At 42.3% G+C, this 21,807-nt stretch overlaps 1 protein-coding gene and 1 long non-coding RNA gene across 5 annotated transcripts in view; both read right to left on the reverse strand.

Moving 5' to 3' along the window:
* RFX3 (regulatory factor X3) overlaps nt 1-21,807 on the reverse strand; it is a 232,629-nt gene that overhangs the window by 117,312 nt on the left and 93,510 nt on the right. The gene's annotated exons all lie outside the window — the stretch shown is intronic.
* Nucleotides 4,764-19,817, reverse strand: LOC120989191. Its single transcript, XR_005776240.1, has 3 exons — nt 19,684-19,817; nt 13,796-13,800; nt 4,764-4,774 (listed from the first exon to the last, which is right to left on the reverse strand). It is a non-coding gene; the product is annotated as an uncharacterized LOC120989191 (long non-coding RNA).

Here is a 21,807-nt window from a genome sequence, read left to right on the forward strand (position 1 = left end):
TGTACATAAGATCATGCACATGGACACACAGCACCATTGATGTAGGACGGTGAAGTAATGAAGTTTCTACATCCCCATCTCCACAATAGGTGACTGCAGCAGGCAGTTAGATTGCTATGGGTTAGCTACTGACCTGACAGAGTACTGCCACTGATGTAGTGGGGGTTTACAGGGCCCGGGGCATGCCAAGTATTGCACCCCCTAATCCTGTGATGGCTAACCTACGGCACTCCAGCTGTGGTAAAACTACAACTCCCATGATGCACACTTGCCTGGCTGTTCTCAGAACTCCATAGAAATGAATAGAGCATGCTGGGAGTCGTAGTTTCATCACAGCTGGAGTGCCGCAGGTTAGCCATCACTGCCCTAACCTGTTGACTTGCTTCTTTTTATAGAACCATGCCCCACAGTATACCAAGACCAATATTCCCAATAAAGAACACTTGAACTATCAAACTGTATATGACCAACAGATGTATCACGTATAGCTTCTGGACCCTAATGTAGGGCTCCATAGGATAGAATATAATAGATATGTAGGTTCCCTTTAACTACAATTAAAAAAAATAACGTTACCACAAATACCACATCTTTCAGTGCTAAAAAGTTTTTAGGACTGTAAGAACTATTCCCATATTCTAGGTAATGCTTTTTCTTTTTAATTAAAAGGAAACTTGGATATCTATTATATTCTATCCTAGTCAGCCCTGGCGTCCAGAAGCTATAAGCGAGTCATATAAAGCCTGGTGGTGCAAGTATACATTTGAAGGGGCATTACACAGATCTACTGGTGATCCTCTAGCCTTATAGGTGGTGCCGCAGACAACATCCTATTGCCAGTCCAGCATTAGGTCTCGTTCACATTTCCGTGTCCATTTGGCGCTCATGGACAATCCCTCCGTGTTTCATCTGTGAAGATGTCCATGAAGATGTTTGGTCTGCGTGTCCATTTTTTGCCATCAATATTCATTGGACACTGCTCAGCTAAAATTTACTTCCAGAGCATATTCTAGGAAAAACATTCAATGAAAACCACAGACTGAACACAGATGGCTTCTGTGTTTTGTACATGGTTTTCAATGACCCCTAGAATTTAATGGGTGTGTTTGGTCTGCATCAGGGACCAAAGTGGCGCATGCTTCTGTGATTATCCACTGATGTGTTGTAAAAATAAATAAATGGGTACGCTCCTTCTATTCCTTAACATGGTGCTGGGTGTCGGACCCCCTTCGATCTGATATTAAAATCCCAGAAAATCCCTTTAACAGTATACCTTTGGGGCCAGTGATTGGCTGACATGGTCAGGTGTTGCTGATCAGACATCAGTACTGTAGCCTTGAAAGCAAAGACTGGCACTGAGGACTGGAACGGCATCAGGCAATTCAAAAGGTAAGTAATGCTTATTTAGTATTTTTACACCATCCCCTGCCTGTGCTCCACTTTTTGCTAATTTTAGACAACCACTTTAAGGGAGAGTCTAATCTGGGGTCTGTTTTACGGGGAAGTCACAGTGCACTAAACGTGTCCATTTGCTGTGTCCCCTTTCAGCTATTACCCTGATGACCCTTCTCAATGGTTGACACATTTGTCTTCTACTCTAGTTCAACCGTGGAGATATTACACATCAGTGGGTGGTCATATTTTCAAAGGGACAGATAGGACTGATGATAATGTTAAAGAATCTGACCACTGTTTCTGCACCTAATGGTGGAAATATAGGATTTCCCTTTTTTTGCAAATCATTTCCATATGATTTTTTTTTATTCTCTCAGTAAACTAGTCACATAGTACAGTACAATCTATACACTATATATAAGGCCTCTTGACAGAGCCTCTTCGACATAAATAAGACATTCAGGTTTAGTCTTTATTGTACTGATTCTCAACCATATTCACTGAGATATTTGCATTTTTCTAGTTTACAAGCTATTTTGGAACTTAACAGAATTTTGGCAAACACCAAGCAGAACATTTTTTTCTCAATTTGAATAAGACAAGACAAATATGCCATATGTTCTTTACAGCACCAAGATGTATCCAATGAGGCTGAGAAAGGGAGAGTGAAAGAAAAGACTCTGAGGGGGCGAATTTATCAAGACCGGCATTTCTAATGCCAATCTTGCTCTACTTTGTGATGGAGTGAGATGCATGGCTCTTTAAGAGAACCGGTCACTATGAAATCCAGTGCAATCTGCAGGCAGCATGTTATAGAGCAGGAGGAGCTGAGCAGATTCATGTATAGGTTTATGGAAAATTATTCAGCATAACTTGTAATTTATTCATTCAATTCTCTACTCTTTCTGTGCTTAAGAGTCATGTTTGTGGTCCTTCTCGGTGACTGACAGCTAACTCTGTATGACTAAGCGTACAAAGACAGTCTTTGATCAGGGTGTAGGACCACCCGCATGACTCCTAAGTGTGGAAAGGGCAGAGAATTAAATGAATAAGTTATAATGAGTATTTTCCTGTAAAACTATATATAAATCTGCTCAACTTCTGCTCTGTAACATGCTTCCTGGGGATTGCACAGCATTTTCATGGTGATGGGTTCCCTTTAATAATCCTGGCATAGCCTAGCAGGTCTGTGTGATTGAATCTGAAATCTACTGTATACCAGCTAGGGGCTGGTGAAGATTTCAAGTGTAACTTGTGCCAGAAAACTGCCACAAATTACCTTAAATGTGTTGTTCCGTAAAAGGGCAAAAGGTTGAAAATTTTTGTGCAAATCGGGCTTGTGTCTTTTCTGTGCCAAAAAGCTGGAGTAAAACATTTAACTAATTCCCTGTGAAGTCCTGTTGAGTCCTCAGTGCTAGGCCTAATAAAAATGCAAGACTATAAAAAAAAATAACCATGTTGTTGATTACAATTTGCCACTGACCAGGGGCGGACTGACCGGTCGGGCACTTCGGGCATGGTCCAAGGGCCCGGGCGGGATGGGGGCCCGCCGCAGAATAATATTATTTATTATCAGCAGCGCAGTGGAAGAGTCTCTCCCTCCCCCTCTGCTGCCGCGGCCAATAAGAAGAGGGACAGGGGGAGGGGCTGTGGCCAATGAAGATAACTGAGCTGTTAATACAAATACAGGAGGCGGGTGCCGGAATCAAATAGCCGGCACCCGACCTCTATGACAGGGAGCTGCACCGCAGGAGTTAACTGCCGCTGATCGCAGCTCCCTGTCATAGAGGTCGGGTGCCGGCTATTTGATTCCGGCACCCGCCTCCTGTATTTGTATTAACAGCTCAGTTATCTTCATTGGTGGCGCCTCCCCCCCCCCCAGTATAATAAACATTGAGTGCGGCGTCCCCCCCCCCAGTATAATCAACATTGAGTGCGGCGCCTCCCCCCCCCCAGTATAATAAACATTGAGTGCGCCCCCCCCCCAGTATAATAAACATTGAGTGCGCCCCCCCCCCCCCCCGTATAATTAACATTGGTGGCGCAGTGGGAAGTGCCAATGAGGGTTAAAATAAATAAATAAAAATTAACTCACCTCCTCCAATTGATCGCGTAGCTGCCGGTCTCCTGTTTTCTTCAGGACCTGTGGTGACGTCACTGAGCTCCATCACATGGCCCATTACCATGGTGATGGATCATGTGATGAGCACAGTGATGTCACCACAGGTCCTGCGTCCTGAAGAAAGTACAGAAGACCGGCGGCTGCTACACGATCAATTGGTGGAGGTGAGTTAATTTTTTTTTTTAACCCTCATTGGCACTGCCCACCAATGTTTATATATTTATTATACTAGGGAGGGGGAGGGGGGGGCGCACTGCCCACCAATGTTTATATATTTATTATACTAGGGAGGGGGGGGGCGCACTGCCCACCAATGTTTATATATTTATTATACTAGGGAGGGAGGGGGGGGCACTGCGCCACCAATGTTTATATATTTATTATACTAGGGAGGGGGGTGGGCGCACTGCCCACCAATGTTTCTATATTTATTATACTAGGGAGGGAGGGGGGGGCACTGCGCCACCAATGTTTATATATTTATTATACTAGGGAGGGGGGTGGGCGCACTGCCCACCATGTTTATATGTTTATTATACTGGGGTGTTGGGGGGGGACGCACTGCGCCACTAATGTTTATATGTTTATTATACTAGGGAGGGGGGGCGCACTGCGCCACCAATGTTTATTATGTTGGGGGGGGACGCACTGCGCCACCAATGTTTATTATACTGGGGTGTTGGGGGGGGGGGCGCACTGCGCCACCAATGTTTATATGTTTTTTATACTAGGGAGGGGGGGCGCACTGCGCCGCCATTGTGTATTATGTTGGGGGGGGCGCACTGCGCCACCAATGTTTATATGTTTATTATACTAGGGAGGGGGGGGCGCACTGCGCCACCAATGTTTATTATATTGACCTTCTAGTACGCATTCTGCATTAAGGAATGCTATTATTTTCCCTTATAACCATGTTGTTATAAGGGAAAGTAATACAGTGAATAGACTTTCATCCTAGCAACCATGCGTGAAAATCGCACGGTTCAACCGGAAGGATGGATCCGGCATTCAGGCAAATCTTCAGGTTTTTTTCGTCAGAGATAAAACCGTAGAATGCTGCGGTTTTATCTTTTGCCTGATCAGTCAAAAAGACTGACCTGAAGACATCTTTTCCGGTATAGAGCCCCTGTGACGGAACTCTATGCCGGAAATGAAAAACGCTAGTGTGAAGTACCCTAAAATATTAAGTTTAAATCCCCCCCTTTCCCAATTTTACATATAAAATATATAAACAATAAATAAACATATTACATAGCACTGCGTCCGAAAAGTCCAAACTATTAAATTATTAAAAAATATCTCCTATGCGGTGAGCATTCGCCATTTTTAGTCACCTTGTCACCCCAAAAAATAGGATAGGACTGTTCTATTATGGGCCGAACGTTTCATAAAATGCGAAATGCACGTGGCTTTTTTTGGTGTTTTTTTTTTTGCGCGGTATTGAGTATCGCAATACTTTTTTATGGTGACGAAAGCGAATCAAAACTTTGGTATCGAAACAACCCTACGCCAATCTGATCGGCGTAGCGTTGTCACGATACCAAAATTTTGATTCAGTTTTGATTTGGCGACTAAAAATGTAATTTGGCTCCTAAATTTTTCAGTTCAGGAGCCAATGGCTACTAGGTATTTTTTTTTAGTCTGGAGCACTGTGCCCAGCACCCCGATTCCGAATGTTATTCTGGCCTGGTAATGGCAGCGGGGCCCGGTGCAGTCACTGTATTCTATTACACCGGGCCCCGCTCACTGTAATACTAATATTCATATGTGAACAACTTGAAATCCTCTGCGATCCTCTCCCTCTGAGCTCTCTGTACTCACAAACTCAGCAGCAGGCCGGACGGCAGCGCAACTCACTGACATCACGCGCCTGTACTCCCACTTTATGAATGAAGCAGGAGGAGCAGGCGCGTGATGTCAGTGAGTTGCGCTGCCGCCCGGCCTGCTACTGAGTTTGTGAGTACAGAGAGGGAGAGGATCGCAGAGGATTTCAAGTTGTTCACATATGAATATTAGTATTACAGTGAGCGGGCCCGGTGTAATAGAATACAGTGACTGCACCGGGCCCCGCTGCCATTACAGCACCAGATGCCGGCCCCCAGACCCTGTATTGGGGATCATTCACTCACAGGGACACTGTTATGGGGGGGATCTGTGGATGACACATATATAGCATAAGGTGCTATATATGTGTCACCCACAGATCCCCCCCCACAACAGTGCCACCCACAGAGCCCCCACAACAGTGCCACCCACAGAGCCCCCACAACAGTGCCACCCACAGAGCCCCCACAACAGTGCCACCCACAGAGCTCCCACAACAGTGCCACCCACAGAGCTCCCACAACAGTGCCACCCACAGAGCCCCCACAACAGTGCCACCCACAGAGCCCCCACAACAGTGCCACCCACAGAGCCCCCACAACAGTGCCACCCACAGAGCCCCCATAACAGTGCCATCCACAGAGCCCCCATAACACCTTTTGGTTCAAAATATTTTTTAATTTGGCTATTCCCCACCCCTCTTGTAATTGTTCCGCTACTTGTGGGCTGCACGAGAATGAGTTCAGTCACTTTGGTGCGCAATCCCGTCCTGCAGCGCGTGATCCCGCAAGACCCGCCGCTGTAGGTCACGGGTCTCGTGGGATCACGTGCCGCAGGATGGGATTGCGCACCGAAGTGACTGACATTGAATCAATGCTTTCCTATGGGGAAAAATCTGTCCCTGGAGGTCATCATGCAGGGTGTGAGGACTTCCAGCGTCAGATACCGGACCAAAGGTCTGTTTTACTCCAGGAAGCCCTCAGGTGGCTGCCAGCGACTAGAGGCCGACTTATTGCTGGAACGTAAACAATGCAGTTTCTCTAGAACATTGCAGCTCGATTTGCAAAAGGGACACTGTACCCAGACCACTTCAATGAGCTGAAGTGGTCTGGGTGCCTTTTGTGTCGCTTTAACTTTGAAATCTTATTAAAGATTGTGTAGGGTGTGGCTGGAGGCGGGGCATGGAGGCGGGACAAGGGTGGGGCTTGCAGCAGAACATGGGTGGGACCTGTAAGGGGGGCCCTTGATTTATTTTGCCCGGGGGCCCTGAAGGTTCTCAGTGCGCCCCTGCCACTGACATAATGACAACATGTAGAATAAAGTTCTAAACACCATAAAATATAAGCAACTTGCATAACAGACAAATAGATTAAACTAATTTAATACATTCATATTAATTCAATTTAAAATGTGAAAATTTAGCATGGTGTAGATATAGTAAGGCTCTATGCAGTCTTCAATAACCAACAGCTAAATAAAAATGGATGCAACAACTGGTCACACAGTTTTTTTTGGCGTACAAAACTGTCGCAAGAAACATCTACCATCATCTATTGTAAATGAGGTCTTACGTGATGGATAAAAAAAAAAAAAGAATGTTTTTGTGCTTCACTTTACCATAAAGTCAATGGGAAAACGGATTAAAAAAACTGGCTTTTAGACAAACAATATCAGATAATAATCTCATTTTTTGAGGTGAACCCATTGGCATCAATACCGTTTAAAGTGATTAATAAACAACTCAAGCCAAAGTGTGTCTTTTTAGAACTAAGCTCTAAAAACGGATGGCAACTGATGTATTTTAGACATTATTTTTTTTATCAGTTTTGGAGAGTATCGCTAAAGGTATTCTAAAGGTATTCATTTACCCTATTTTAGGAGTGTGTACATGAGCAATAACACTATATATGACCATTAGATGACTTGTATTCTGTGTTTATCACCAGATTTCCTCTCTCCTGTTCTAACTCCCTGAGCTCCTCCTTGTCCCTGAACTAATGGTTGGACACTAGCTGCTATGATGTCTCCCATAGACTGCACATATAGAAAAGAGGAGATCCTACTCCCTTATCCCTGTCTCCCACAAACACAAGCAGCTGCAGCATGGAGGATACTATGCAGCAGTCCTAAGCCATGTAGCTGTGAATCCTGGAGTAGGATATACAGTATATATTTTCTTTGATACGGATATATTACATTTATTGTTTTTACTTCTACTTGATTTATGCAGCGTTTGTTGAAGCGGTAGTGACTCTTTCAGGGAGGTAACCTAGAATAGAGACTAATTTAATCACATAACCATATTACAAGCATATTTTAAAGGTCCACGTTACAGTCGCAACACCTGACCTCCAGTGGTTCAACTAAAACTCTAAAATGCATTAGTATTATGACCTTAAATTACAAAAAACCTAGATTGACAGGGGATAAGGTTCTGAAATCTCTAAATAGGTTTTACACATATAGAAAACCTCCTGTGCTCCTGTCTCTTTGTAGACATGAAATGAAAAAGAGATGAAGCTCCCTATGATTACTGTGATTGTCTTCATAATTACATTGACTCCTTAAACAATCAGAAACTTGTTAATCAGACTGCAAACAAAAGAAGGTAAGAGCAAAATTGAGAGAAGTATCCAAATAAACAGTGAAACTGGTGCAGGTTTAGCTGAAGTAAATAATGTTAATTTTGGTATATGTTGGAAACCTTTTAAATGTAATGGCTTCTATAAAAGCCCTTTTCCATGTGCACTTTCCACTGTCAAACAGCTTGAGATGGCAGCAACTGTAAAACACTTTAGATGACAGGATTACAAGCTGGCTGCAGCTTTCGATTTTATGTCTAATTTGTGTTAAAATGCTGCAGCAATTATCTATCCTGTTAGGTATGATTTACTGCAATATGGGTTGTTATATTTGATTTCTGGATTTGGAATATTTGTATTTCTTACAGTATTATACCTAACCAAAATACTGTACCTTTCAGTCTCATTGTGCTCACTTGTAGACATTAGCAGAGCTGAGATACTAAGCAAGTGAAAAGTGGGACAAAAATAATACAGAAGGGGAAAGGAATCAAAGAGGGCTTCTAGTTCTTTAAAGTTGCCGGTCTATACGCGGGAGATGTCATCAATATTAGATTGGTGGGGGTCCAATTCAGCTTTTTGAAGCACCCGTGAGTGCCATGTCTATGATTTTAGAAGTGGCTGTGTTTGGTATTACGGCTCATTTCCATTCACTTGAAAGGGATGAAGCTGTAGTAAAATGCTATACCAGTCACAGCAGCTACTAAAAGTACAAAGGAGGCCCTTCTAACAGCTGATCAACAAGGGTGCCGAGAGTTGAACCCTACTGATAAAATATAGGAGCGGTATAGTATAGCCAGCAATTTTAAAGAACTGGACAAGCCTTTAAAGACTAGTTGTCTAAGGCCTCATGCACACGGACGTCGTTTTGGTCTGCATCCGAGCCGCCGTTTTGGCGGCTCGGATGCGGACCCATTCACTTCAATGGGGCCGCAAAAGATGCGGACAGCACTCCGTGTGCTGTCCGCATCCGTTGCTCCATTCTATGGCCCCGCTAAAAAAATATAACATGGCCTATTCTTGTCCGCACTTTGTGGACAAGAATAGGCATTTATACTGAAGGCTGTCCGTGCCGTTCCACAAATTGCGGAACGCGCACGGACGCCATCCGCGATTTGAGGACCGCAAAACACACCACGGTCGTGTTCATGAGACCTAACACCAATATTACTCAGGATAGATCATCAGTAAATCCTGGAAAACCCCTTAACAGGGGATGTATTATCATACAATGTATCCGCTATCCACAGGATAGGTACTATGTATTTGATCCAACCACTGGGATCCCCTCGGATTACAAGAATGAGGTGTTAGAGTCCTTGAAGTCAATTGAGAGGAAGTTATGCATGCAAGCTGCCTCACCATTCAACTCTACGCGACTGTTGAAGAAAAGTTCTCGACTATCCCCAGCGGTTTCAAAGTTGTATGGAGAAGCCGCATGCGTACTTGACCATTGCTCCATTCAGTCCAGGGACTATAGCACCTTGTTCCTACTTATCCCTTATCCTGTGGACAGGGGGTACGTTCTTATGGTGGAACAACCACTTTTAAAACTTTTTTGACAACTTTTAGCAGGAATAATTAATTAAATACTTGATATCAGTCTTTTTACATCGCTGTTGGTGATTTTTAGCCCATCCTTGTTTGTAAAGCTGATTTAAGTCGGATTCTCATACCTTCATAAGTTTTCACATAAAAAGGGCAAATTTTTGTTTCGGCCAATGTGCTTGGTCAGTTGATCCTGTGTCGTCTTGTTCTCTACACAATCTTTTTATGTTAAATACTACTATATACTGTATGATACTTTAAAACTGGTGCTTTACCTGACTTTATGTTAGGAGATATTTACTCATCACAACCACAAGGTGATAGGTGCTGCTCAAAAATACCCAAATTAAACATACATAAGCCTTTAAAGGGCAAAAAGGAAGAAAGTGAGGCTCTAGAAAGGCACTAGATGCTTCCATGAAAAGTAAAATTCTCTAAATGCACATTCTTGTTTTAGAGCTTTTAAAAACTATAAAAAAAAAACGTGAAGCAATTTTCTATGAAGGACCTCTCTGCAGGGGGGTGTTCACTTAGAGGTGAGCTTAAAATGACAGCTAACATGCAGCGTCGGTTTAAAGATAGCAATTACTGTATGAGCAACTAGCGGGGTTTCTAAATAAATAGACCAGTGGGTCCTGATGACATGTGTTCTGAAATGGTAAGGGTAGAACGAGACTTTGCATAAAAGCCTCTTTCCATTTGTGATATTTCTCCCACTGTGATGTTGCACATCTGTTCAGAAGGAGTGCAAAGCCAAAAATAAGTTTGCAAGAAAACAGTTACACATATGCTTTCATCTCTGGAGTAAATAAAAATGTATCTGATGGATTTTGAATGTCTTATCTGAACGTTATCACTAGGTCGAAATAAAATTTGATATATGAATGGAGATGTAAATTTTGGCGTGAGGCCTTCATATGAAAACCAAACATGCCCTAAACCTCTTTCTGATGTGAACTTTAGAATTCTATTAGTTTTCCAATTTGCAATGCTTTGCAAAGTTGTCTCCGATAAAGGAAGTGTACAGGAGGAGAAACTCATGGCTGCTCATTTCCAAAATAGTGCCACACCTGTCCACACCACTCACTTCAATGATGAAGCTAAGCTGCAATACCAGATAGAACCCATGGAAGGGTAGGGCACTGTTTTTGGAAGAAAGCAGTCATGTTTTTCTAATACTGTACAATCCCTTTAAAGGGGTTGTCCCATTATAAGAACTTATCCTCTACCAACATGGTATGGGATAAATGTATCATTGGCAGGGGTCTGCCCTCTGAACACAAGAACAGAGTTTACGGCTCATTTCAACACTATGGGACCGCCAGAGATAGCTGAGCACTTCTACTTGGGGACCTACAGCAGTCCCATAGAGATGGAGAAGTAGACATGCAAGCAGGTCCGCTGCTCCAGTCAATTGGAGGGGAACACGGGCCCCTGTTCACGTCGACTGGCAGGAGCCCCAATGGTCAGACTCCCGTCGATCAGACACTTATCGTCTATCTTATTATATTAAGTTCTTGTAAAGTGAATTTGAAGATCATATCAAGGTAAAACTTCAATGCATATACGTAAATGTGCGCAAAGCTTGGTGAGATATCATACAGCAGCCATAAAATGTGCATGGGGTAGGATGTAAGTTATGTTATGTGCTGAATTGAAATACCACTTCCATTATGTCTGACATGACAAACACAAGTCAGTTATGTCCAGAGAAGGGAAAACTATAAATCTTTGGTCATTTCTGATGAAGAATAAGTAATTTTTGTTATACGGCACACTTTCTTCAACAGTTTAATTAAAGCATATCTAAAAAAAAGTTGAAAAGAAATTAATAAACATAGCTAAATCTGGTGGATCATCTGCTAGAAAGGGCCATTCCAAACCCAGGTTGTTTTTTCGCTATGATTTTGAAAAAAAGCCACGTAAAAAAAACACTTTGGTTACATCTTCTGTGAATAATGCTAACTGTGCCTTTTCAAACCAGCACCTGGATCTCCATACATTTGGAACTGCATGTAATTGAAAAAGTAGTATAGCCATTGAGCTATTTAACAAAATGCATCTGTATAGCGCCACCTGCTGTTAGTTCTTGTACTTATTTCTCAGTCCACTTCGTTGAGATGGTCACACATGCTCAGTCTAAATCAACTGCCACTAGCCATATTTACAGTTGGAAGCTGTGGCATTTACAGGGAAACAGCTACAGAAGAAAGGAGAAGCGCCCTGAGAAAGGACACCCTCAGAGCTGTCAGCCTGAAATCCATTTTGTAGAACTATTGGAGCAAAGATTGTGGAGATCTCTGGATCTATGTGAGGTACAGGGCTGGTTCCAGCTTTATTAGAAAGAGCTCGTCATGTACTATATGATGTCTGGTTTTCATTTTCTACGTTAATAATAGCATAACCTCTTTAATGCCCCATTCTGAGGGTCGAGGTGTGTCAATATAGTTATTCACATATGTGAATTCACATACATGGAGACCAGTTGCTTGTTAGAAGTTGGGTGTGTCCTTTGGTTTTGTCATTCACTTCAATTTTAATAAAAAAAAAAAAAAGTGTACTGTACAGTATAAATTTTTTGCTGTGGCCCACTCTACAGTTTGCTGTTCTTTCCTATACAGTTGCAAAAAAGTTATTCTGGCAAATACCACCCTGATGAAGGTCAAGAGGACACTTTTCTCCATTACGTAAATGAAACCAGATGAAGTAGGTCTCAAAACGCAGTCCTGGCTATGTACAGGTGCTGGGTCTGTAAATGGTGAACTATAAAATGCTATTTTAGAGGTTCACCTTCATATAGGGCAGTATACAATATAGTGACCCAATGCTGTTAGTATTTTATAGAATGATTTTTTTTTAAGGTGTGCTATTTTAGAGGTTTACTTTTACATAGGGCTTTATTGCAGTATAAAATACAGGGATCCAATGCTGTTAATATTTGATTAGCAGAATGATTTTTAAGGTGTGGTCCCAATTTTGAAAAACTGCCTCCCATTTCATAATGTTTGACACACTTTACTTTTGAGCCCGAGTTGAGTTTTTGGGTAGTTTGAAGAATTTATCCAGGGTTTTTTTAAGTGATGGCCTATCCTAAGGATAGGCCATCGCTAGCTAATCAGTGGGGGTCTGGCACTATGCACCCCCGCCAACAAGCTGGTCTGTGTAGCTCCTTTGACGGAAGTCAGCGCCAGATTTTCTGAGCACCACCAACACTGTAGCGGCGAGAGCTTGCTACTACAGCGCTGCTTGCATGGACTTCAGCCACTACAATATTGCTGGTACTATGTAGCTTTGGTGCTGACTTCTGTCAACGAGGGCTACACAAACCAATTGATTGGTGGGGTGCGGGGTGTTTGACTTTCCGCGACCAGCTAGTGATCACTTAAAAAACCCTGGACAACACCTTTAAGGTCTTACAGGCTGATCAGACAAGGATACATTGAGCATCACTGTGTCCCTATCTATTGGTTTCTATGTTATAGTATATAATACACACATACACTTCAGACAATGTTTGCTTCAAGAATTATATAACAAGTGGTTAAGGGCTCATGCACACGACCATATGTATTTTGCAGTCCGCAAAACACGGATCCGCAAAAAATATGGATGACGTCCGTGTGCATTCCGTATTTTGCGGAACGGAACAGCTGGCCCCTAATAGAACAGTCCTATCCTTGTCCGTAATGCGGACAATAATAGGACATGTTCTATATAGGACATATGGACATACGGAAACGGAATGCACACAGAGTAACTTCTGTTTTTTTGTGGACCCATTGAAATGAATGGTTCTGCAAACGGAAAGAAAATATGTTCGTGTGCATGAGCCCTAAAGAGCCATGTGTTCATTGTACACCAAATTCTTGGTTTCCTTTTTCCTCTTCTCCATTTCAAAAGGCAGAACAATATATGGCAATTAACGGAACGTGTAATAAAATTAGTTGGACTACAAACCCCCAAATGACTCCAATCTGACTTAAATTACTATGGCAAAAGGTGTCCTGTTGCATATGTTTGTGCGTACAGGGGTTCAGGCCAACAACACTATCATTATTTACAGCATTCTGACAGCCACAATGCCGCAAAAGAAAGGGTTTCACTGTATTATTCCATTTGTCTCTCAGAAATCACACCAAGCCTTAAAATAATTAAAGACATTCAAAACAAGCAATAAGTATCGAATGGACCTGCCGCTGACAAAGGGGATATCACGCTGACTCTAAACATATACTCACAAAAGAGCTGATTATTAAATATGTCACCAAACCAAAGCAGTCTTGCAATGAAAACACTAACTTGATAGGAAAACAATGGGGCACACAGACACTTGGCAAGTACTTGGAAAATGTACCATAATTACTTTTGAATCAATAAACATTTTTTCAGCCCTAGGCGTTCTGTATAAAGTGATTACATTGACCTGGTTGCTCTGTGGCTTGTAAAGGGCCCGCATGTTTTAGGGATAGACGCTAGTGTGTGCATGTGGCGGGTAACACCAACTCGGCATTTCTGTTTGTGAGATGAAATTCTAAGACGTTATGCTATTGTTTAGACATCACTCTTCGTCCTGTTCAATCAATAGCACTGTACGACTGGAAAAAAAAAAGATTTCACTAGATGGACTTTTCAGAAAAATATTGGAGTCGGATGACATGAGATCACACAAGCTTTAAATCACATAATTTGCGCCCACAGAACAAACTGAACATTTTCAGCAAACATGGCCGTTTATACAGTGACTGGAAGAGAAACCTTTAAGAAACCATGAATGACTGCGGAAATAAACATGTAGATTGTTGCTGGCACCACCTTCTATAGTCACTATGGAAAATTCTTCAACAAAAGACATAGAAGAAATGACGGAGTCATTTAAAGCGAGTGTCTCACTTATTAGTTTAATCAAGGTATACGTCCAGCAATCTTGTTGACAATATCTTCTGCCAGAAGTGTAAAGGTGATGGCGGGAGATCGAGTGGTAGATTTGCCTAGCCAACTGTATGAGCTTAGTAAGATAGGCTTCGGCCTCCTCCAGAGATCATGGAGTGGAAAAGAATAAGCAGACAGAAAGTTCTCTGTGTGTATGGTTTTACTATACTGCTTTATATTGGCCTTCAGTTTAGTAACAGTTTTGTCATTTTATCACGCATCCTCTGCTGACATGTCCCAGTCTAAACAGCAAAGTGGACAATATCTGATGCTTTGGACAATGTTCTACTGGGAACCATGAGTTCTGGCATTTATATTACTTTCTCCCTTATCACCTACCTAAACACTGTGCTCACCAAGTACTCCAGGTAGTTCTGGCTTAGGTTACCTCCCTTGATAACAAAGAATTGGTCATCTTGATATCGAACATGCAAACAATCATTTCCCAAACAAATAACAAAATTAGATGTTCATCCGGTCCCAGTGAAATAATGGGCTTCAGCCAACCTTGGATTTCGGTCTATGGCCACCATTAGGCACATTTTATGTCAAGGACTGATCAATGTTACATTTAAAAGGGTATTCCAATCTGGACATGTATTGCATATATTCCATAACCAGCACCAATCTGACCAGCACCAATCTGACATTTACGACATATCTTGTGGGTATGCCATAAATGTCCAGATGGGGCAACCCTCCGGTGGGTTCTATGATCTGGGACAGACTAATAGTCTAAAAAATTTCAGAAGTGAGTATATTACATAACATATGGTTAAGGCTAATAGTTATACTATCTTATATTTGTAAAGTAGAAATTCCATGCAATTACATAAAGTCAAACTACCATAATAAAATTGAGCCAATAAGATGAAATCTAATGGATAAGTGACATAGAAACTATATACCGTATTTGTGTGTATATTATCAATAAATGTAAGCTATGATGTAGGCATGCAAAATGTTATGGATCAGCGAGTGTGAACCCACTGTGCAAACAAACCGGTTTGGCATAGGGCTAACCCTAAGGGCGTTGTCCTAGTGCTTTTCCCAGGATTCACCCTTTAACCCCTGTACAGGGATCTGGACTTCGTTTTGGGTTAGCATGGCTGAGATGAAGGGAAACAGCACCACAAACGCAGAAGCAGTCAAAATAGTCTCTGATACTGAAACTGCAGATATTTGGCAACACTGAACTGGAGAAATTAGGGGAGCTTGAGAGAGTGGTAGTGGTGGATGCAGGAACCAAGACTGTATCACAGACAGGGGAGACATAGTAGGAGAACTTAAATATGGACCTGAACTGAAAGCTGACCTGTCAGGTTAGGAGTACACAGGCAGGAACACATGGGACAGAAACACAAGCTGGATAACATAACAGAATCGCAGAAGCTCAAAGTCCTCCAAACACCTTTGATGGTCACAGGGTCCCTTAAAGCTAAGGCATGGTCTACCTTGAGAAGGTGGCTTAATTACTCATTATGGAGCGCGAACACTTGCCCTTTAAAAGGCTGGACGGAAGCACGAGTGTGCCCTAAGGGCACACTAAACAAGATGATGGAGGCCGCAACATGGAGAGAATACGGACAACCAGGCGAGTGGGGCAGAGACCCTGTCTACAATGGACAACAGGAGGACGGCGGGCACAAACTGCAGACCCAACACATAAAACATGCAAACAAGGCATTTTCGAGGCTCTGTAAGTTCTGTGGTGCCTTACTCGACAAGAGCAAGTCAAGTAGACCAGAAAAGGCCTAAATAACTCAACTGATACAGTTTCTTGTTCCACATATCCTATATAAACACTGTAGGGGCCTAGAATAAATGCTTGAAAGCTAATGGTTTAATTATGTTGATCCTTTACTAATACTGTAAATGTGGGAATAAAAACACTCATCTGTCTCTTTCTAGAGGATGCTGAGCACAAGCATTCTACATGCTGAATATAGGAATCCGGTCCTCAGCTTGGCAGCACAATGTCTTGGGTTGACTAGAGATCAGCTTCCGGGAATGATTCAACTAACTAGGACCAGTACACCAAATATATATTTTCCCTACCATGTAACCAGGACATGAGATGCTGAGACATATACAACAGACAGAGTACATTAAAAAAATATACTAATCTAAAAACGGTACAGAAAACATTCAATAAATGCCCAAAATGCATGCGAGTCAGATTAGTCACGTTGCAAAACGACTGGCAGTGTATAAATTTACATTCACTGAGAAATCGTAAATTAAAGAAGAACTTTCACCACTCCTGACATGTCTGTTTTAATAGCTTCATGCATTCCCCAACTGGTTACCTCCCCTCTGTACCCTTACTGAAGGCTAATAGTAATTTATTCATAACTTCTAGTAGAGATAATAAAGGAATGGCACAGCATAAAACCATAAGAAGAGATGTAGCAGAACTGTTATTACATGGGGAATGCATGGAGCTATTAAAACAGACATGTCAGGAGCGGAGAAAGGTCCTCCTTAAATAAGATATCCAGCTTTGTGCACTTTTTATAATTTGAACCCCAGCCTGCTGTACTTGTTGAATAAACCATACTCACCTACTCCCCATCTCTCCATTCTGGCTCCCTTATGTGTTCTTAAAGGGAACCTGTCACCGGGATTTTGTGTATAGAGCTGAGGACATGGGTTGCTAGATGGCCGTTAGCACATCCGCAATACCCAGTCCCCATAGCTCTGTGTGCTTTTATTGTGTAAAAAAAACGATTTGATACATATGCAAATTAACCTGAGATGAGTCCTGTACGTGAGATGAGTCAGGGACAGGACTCATCTCAGGTTAATTTGCATATGTACCAAATCGTTTTTTTACACAATAAAAGCACAGAGAGCTATGGGGACTGGGTATTACGGATGTGCTTGCGGCCATCTAGCAACCCATGTCCTCAGCTCTATACACAACATTCCAGTGACAGGTTCCCTTTAAGGTTCCCGTCCTTTAAACTTCCGGATGGACAGGGTTACATGCACCACTGCAGCTTGGCATTAGCAGTGACCTGTCGCCAAGCCACACGACACTGCTGGTCACAAGCCCCTGGAGGACACGTCATTGACTGAAGCGGCACACATGACCATATCCATCCAGAAGCTTACAGGATGCGGACCATAAGAGCCAGGAATCCAGGAAGCTGGAAAAGAGCAGCACGGGGCAGGTAAATATGGTTTTAGGTGGGGTTGAAATTTTAAAAAGCGAGCAAGTTATTGATGTTAATAATGGGTTTTTATGTTAACCTGCAGTTATCGTTCTGACCACTAAGCCTAATAATATACTGCCAAGTCTTGTTCTAAGATTACTTTTCAGCAGCCCTCTCACTGAAATGAAAGGCAGGGTTACAATGGAAGGCATCACCATTTAGAATAGGTGATGGACACGGCTCATCTACTCCTCCCTCCCCATACAGTGATCTCTGCAGAAGTTACTGAGCAGGTCTAGAAAACTGTCTCTGGTTTAATTTAATAAAATAATATAGGTGATACAGAACCTTTAAAGGCACCTGTTACCATGCCAGCCCATCCCTCCCCCCTCCTGTCATTCATTGCTGACCCCATTAACTATAATGGGATCCACTGGGGATGTGGCCACTTTCCGGTATAATTGCTGGTTTTTGGCCGAACAAAAAACATTTGGCCATTTTGTTGGATAGCGGCCAGATCCCATTATATTCAATGGGGTCCGGCGGTGAACTGCAGTTTCTGGCTGAGCCGGATCTGGTGAACTCCAACAGCCCCTTCTCTGCCAGGACAGCCTGCTGGATCCTTTTAACGCAAGTTTGAGCCTACCTTTAGTGATCCATTGCTTCATACCGGAGGAAAAAAAGTACTTTTAATCCATATGCAAATGAGAGGTTAAGTGCACTGAGGGTGGGCCCACGCCACTCTATGCACCTGGCTCCTCTTGCTTCCTCTCGCTCCTTCTTGATTGACAGGGCCAGACTAGATTATTATAATTATAGATATATTACTGGTATATTTGTGGGTTTAGGAGACTGGTTAGTCTATAAGTAAAAGACAAAATGTACAAATGCTGATGAAAATGATTTTCAGTGTTACTGACGGGAAACCAGAAAGTCTACTTTTGGATCTGTAAAAATAAATAGTTTTAAAACAGTGGGGTTTAGTTATGAGCTTCAGATCCCCTTAGAGGCTTTTTAATGGACCTAATGAATAGGCATTTACTAACTAGTGAATGAGAAAAAAAGAAACAGTGGCAGTCCATACAGCCCTCACATTTTATCACTTCTCCGATTGGATTTTAATTACAATGAAAATACAACAGCTTTACCACACAGCGACAATCAATAAGATTCATCAGAAACTACCTGGATATCAAATGGCAAAAATGCTGCCAGTTCAGATGAATCCCATTTAGACTTAACAAATGTGACATTGACAGCAGGACAGAGATGCAAGGTCCGGGAGCAGCCGTTATAATGAACACCAAGTCCTGGGCAGTGCATGGGCCTAGAAGGTGGACTTTCCTTTACCTTTTTCTATAACTTTTTAGATTGACTGACTGGTCTGCCACAGCACTGTGGTTAATAAGAGGGGTTCCTTAGGGGGAGCACCTCTATGAGGTCTAAATTACAAAGATAGGGCATATGGGAAAGGTTGTCTTGATGGGATAGCACCTTTAAAGTGGTTGTCTCATCTGAGACATTGGTGGCATATCGCTAGGATATTCCCCTGGATCCCATAGAAATGAATTGAGGGCTGCTCTCTGCTCACTTTATGGGTACCGTTCTGGAGATGGATCCAAGAGCTGGGACCCCAACCTATCTGGCATAGGTGACAAATCCTAGCGATATGCCACCAATGTTTTAGATGAGTCAACACCTTTAGAACACATTTTAAAAAAGTATTTTTAAATAATTTCAATTATTTATACTGTACTCTTGAGTTAGAAGATGCTTTCTTCTCCAGATCTCCAGTGTTGCTGGTTACCTCCCGTCAGAGAGCAGTATATTATGGATGCTCAGTTGTGTAATAGAAATATTTGTAGTAGAAATTCGCTTGCATCAGACTTTGTGTAAGGAAAGGTAAATCTCTTCACGACTCAGACAAAGGTGTTATCATGTTGAGTTCTGCTGAGCACTGCCCCTTCCTGCCCAGTCTGTTCACCTTTATTTAGTCACAAAAGGGTGTAACAAATAGAAAAGGGGCCGGCCCGTCACCCGACCACTTACTTATGTAACAAGGATACAGGAAGTGATGACACAGGAAGATGAGAAACCACCATTTAGAATACCATAGCCAGCTAACAAACAAACACATGCATCCTATAACCACTGGAGCAAAATTTATCCAGCCATGCTCAGTGATCAATGCCAGATAAAGTTACTATGATCCTCATGCATGTTTATTTACAGGACAACGTCATTATCTCCAGCGGCTGATCAGGCGCACTAGAGACAACAAACGCACGTTGCTTTCCTATATTGTTCTCTTAACAAATGCATCCACACCAAGCCAATAAATCCGCGTCTTGCGCGGGGGCCCCAGCCGGCGTCCATACATTCAAGAAAACAATGCTCCGTTGAACACATCAGTCTCCCCCGGCCCACAGCCCAGGGCATAGCACATGGACCATTCGTCGACGCAGACCTCTGCGCCCAGCAGCTGTGTCTCCACATACACAGGAAGATATCCACTCCAATGGTTTACCCCGACACTGAGAGACAATGACCGTTCCTGCAAGCGCACATTCCCAATAATCTGGCCATCTTAATGTACCGCCAATCATCCAATGAACGACTGAAACGCTTGTTCATTGGATGATCCTGTAGTTCGTGCAGACATCCCAAATCATAGTTTCTGAGCAGCAGATCGTGTGGACTAAACAGTGATCTGCTGCCTAGAAACAATGATTCTGTATGGGGACAAGGGATCACAATAGCAACCCCTTATCCTCATACTGTGAAGGAGATCACTGCATGTGGGGCTCCTTCACTGAGCGAGCAGCCAACTTCCGGGAAGGAATGTTTCCTTCCTGACAATCAGCTGTTCCATTGGCCCGTGCAAGCCAGCCTTAGAGCTAAGCTCAGAGGTCACGTCTGACAGCAGAGTGGAGATAAACTGCTCAAACACAACGCCTAGCACTCAAAACCGACAAGATTAAGAATTAGGAAGTAAGGTGCAAGTCACAGACACTGTAAAGAGTCAAATACATAGATATTGGAAGCTGTTCATACTTAGCTGGTATTGCATGTTATTTATGCCAAAAAAATGAATGTCGCAAGATTTATATAACATAATAACTCAGTGGTAATATTGCTGTTTTTTTTCCAATCCATCCCAGAAATGGCATTTATTATGTAGATACAGTTAATACAAGACACTTACTAATGTATTGTAATTGTCCATATTGCTTCCTTTGCTGGCTGGATTCATTTTTCCACCGCATTTATTTTTCCATACAAGTCATATGATGGTCAGATATAGTTTTATTACAAATGTACACTTACACTGAAGCTTATTTTGAAACGTTATCTGAAAGTGCAGGTAATCAAAATTATTGCGAATAGCAAACCCTGACGACCTGATTGCTCTGTCATTCTTATCCATCATCATATTGGCTCTTACTATGGAACATATTGGGTGTATTTGTACACAGTCTATTTTTCAGGGCAAAAAGAATCTTTATCCCATATCTTAGTATATGTTACTAGGTTTACGTTACTTTTTTATGCCCCATTTTTTAAAAATGCACGTTGTAATCCACGGTTGAGAATAAACCTTATTTTGGATTTTAAGGGCATGCATTTCGTCAAAGGGAGGTGACCCCCTTTGCAACGCGATATATCTGAGATGTTAAAACATCTCCTTAAACAAACGTTAAACAGTAAGTTCAGTGTAACCCAAAATGGTGCCATTAAAAACTACAACTTGTCCTGCAAGCCCTCATATGGCTGCATCCAAATAAAAAAGGTATAGATCGTGGAAGGTGACGATCAAAAAAAAAAATGCTTGGTCACTACGCCCTAAAATGCATACAGGGGGAAGAGGTTAGTTTAGTACATTTAGTCCCCACTGTCTTTCTGTGAAGTTTCCTAGCAGCAGTTGTTATGAGCTGCCCAGGAATCTGTACAAAAAAATAACTCTTTGACATACCCGTTCCCCAGTACAAAAAAGAGAGCCAATTGACGACAATGCCTGCTGACCACACAATGTCCCTATATCTCCCATACATAGTCTGTCCTTCAAATTCATGCCTACTGTATCATCTCCCTTTCTAGAAATTGTGTTCATCATTTTCTGACATCTCTATAAAATCTCCTTGTGCCATATACTTATACAGCCAGATAGAGGGTTCTATTTTGTTCATTTCCATGGTGTCCTATGCATAATAGCTTTTAGGTGCTGCACTAGATCAAGAGACTATTGTTG

The sequence above is a fragment of the Bufo bufo genome, chromosome 2 (genome assembly GCF_905171765.1).
Source record: "Bufo bufo chromosome 2, aBufBuf1.1, whole genome shotgun sequence".
Taxonomy (NCBI): domain Eukaryota; kingdom Metazoa; phylum Chordata; class Amphibia; order Anura; family Bufonidae; genus Bufo; species Bufo bufo.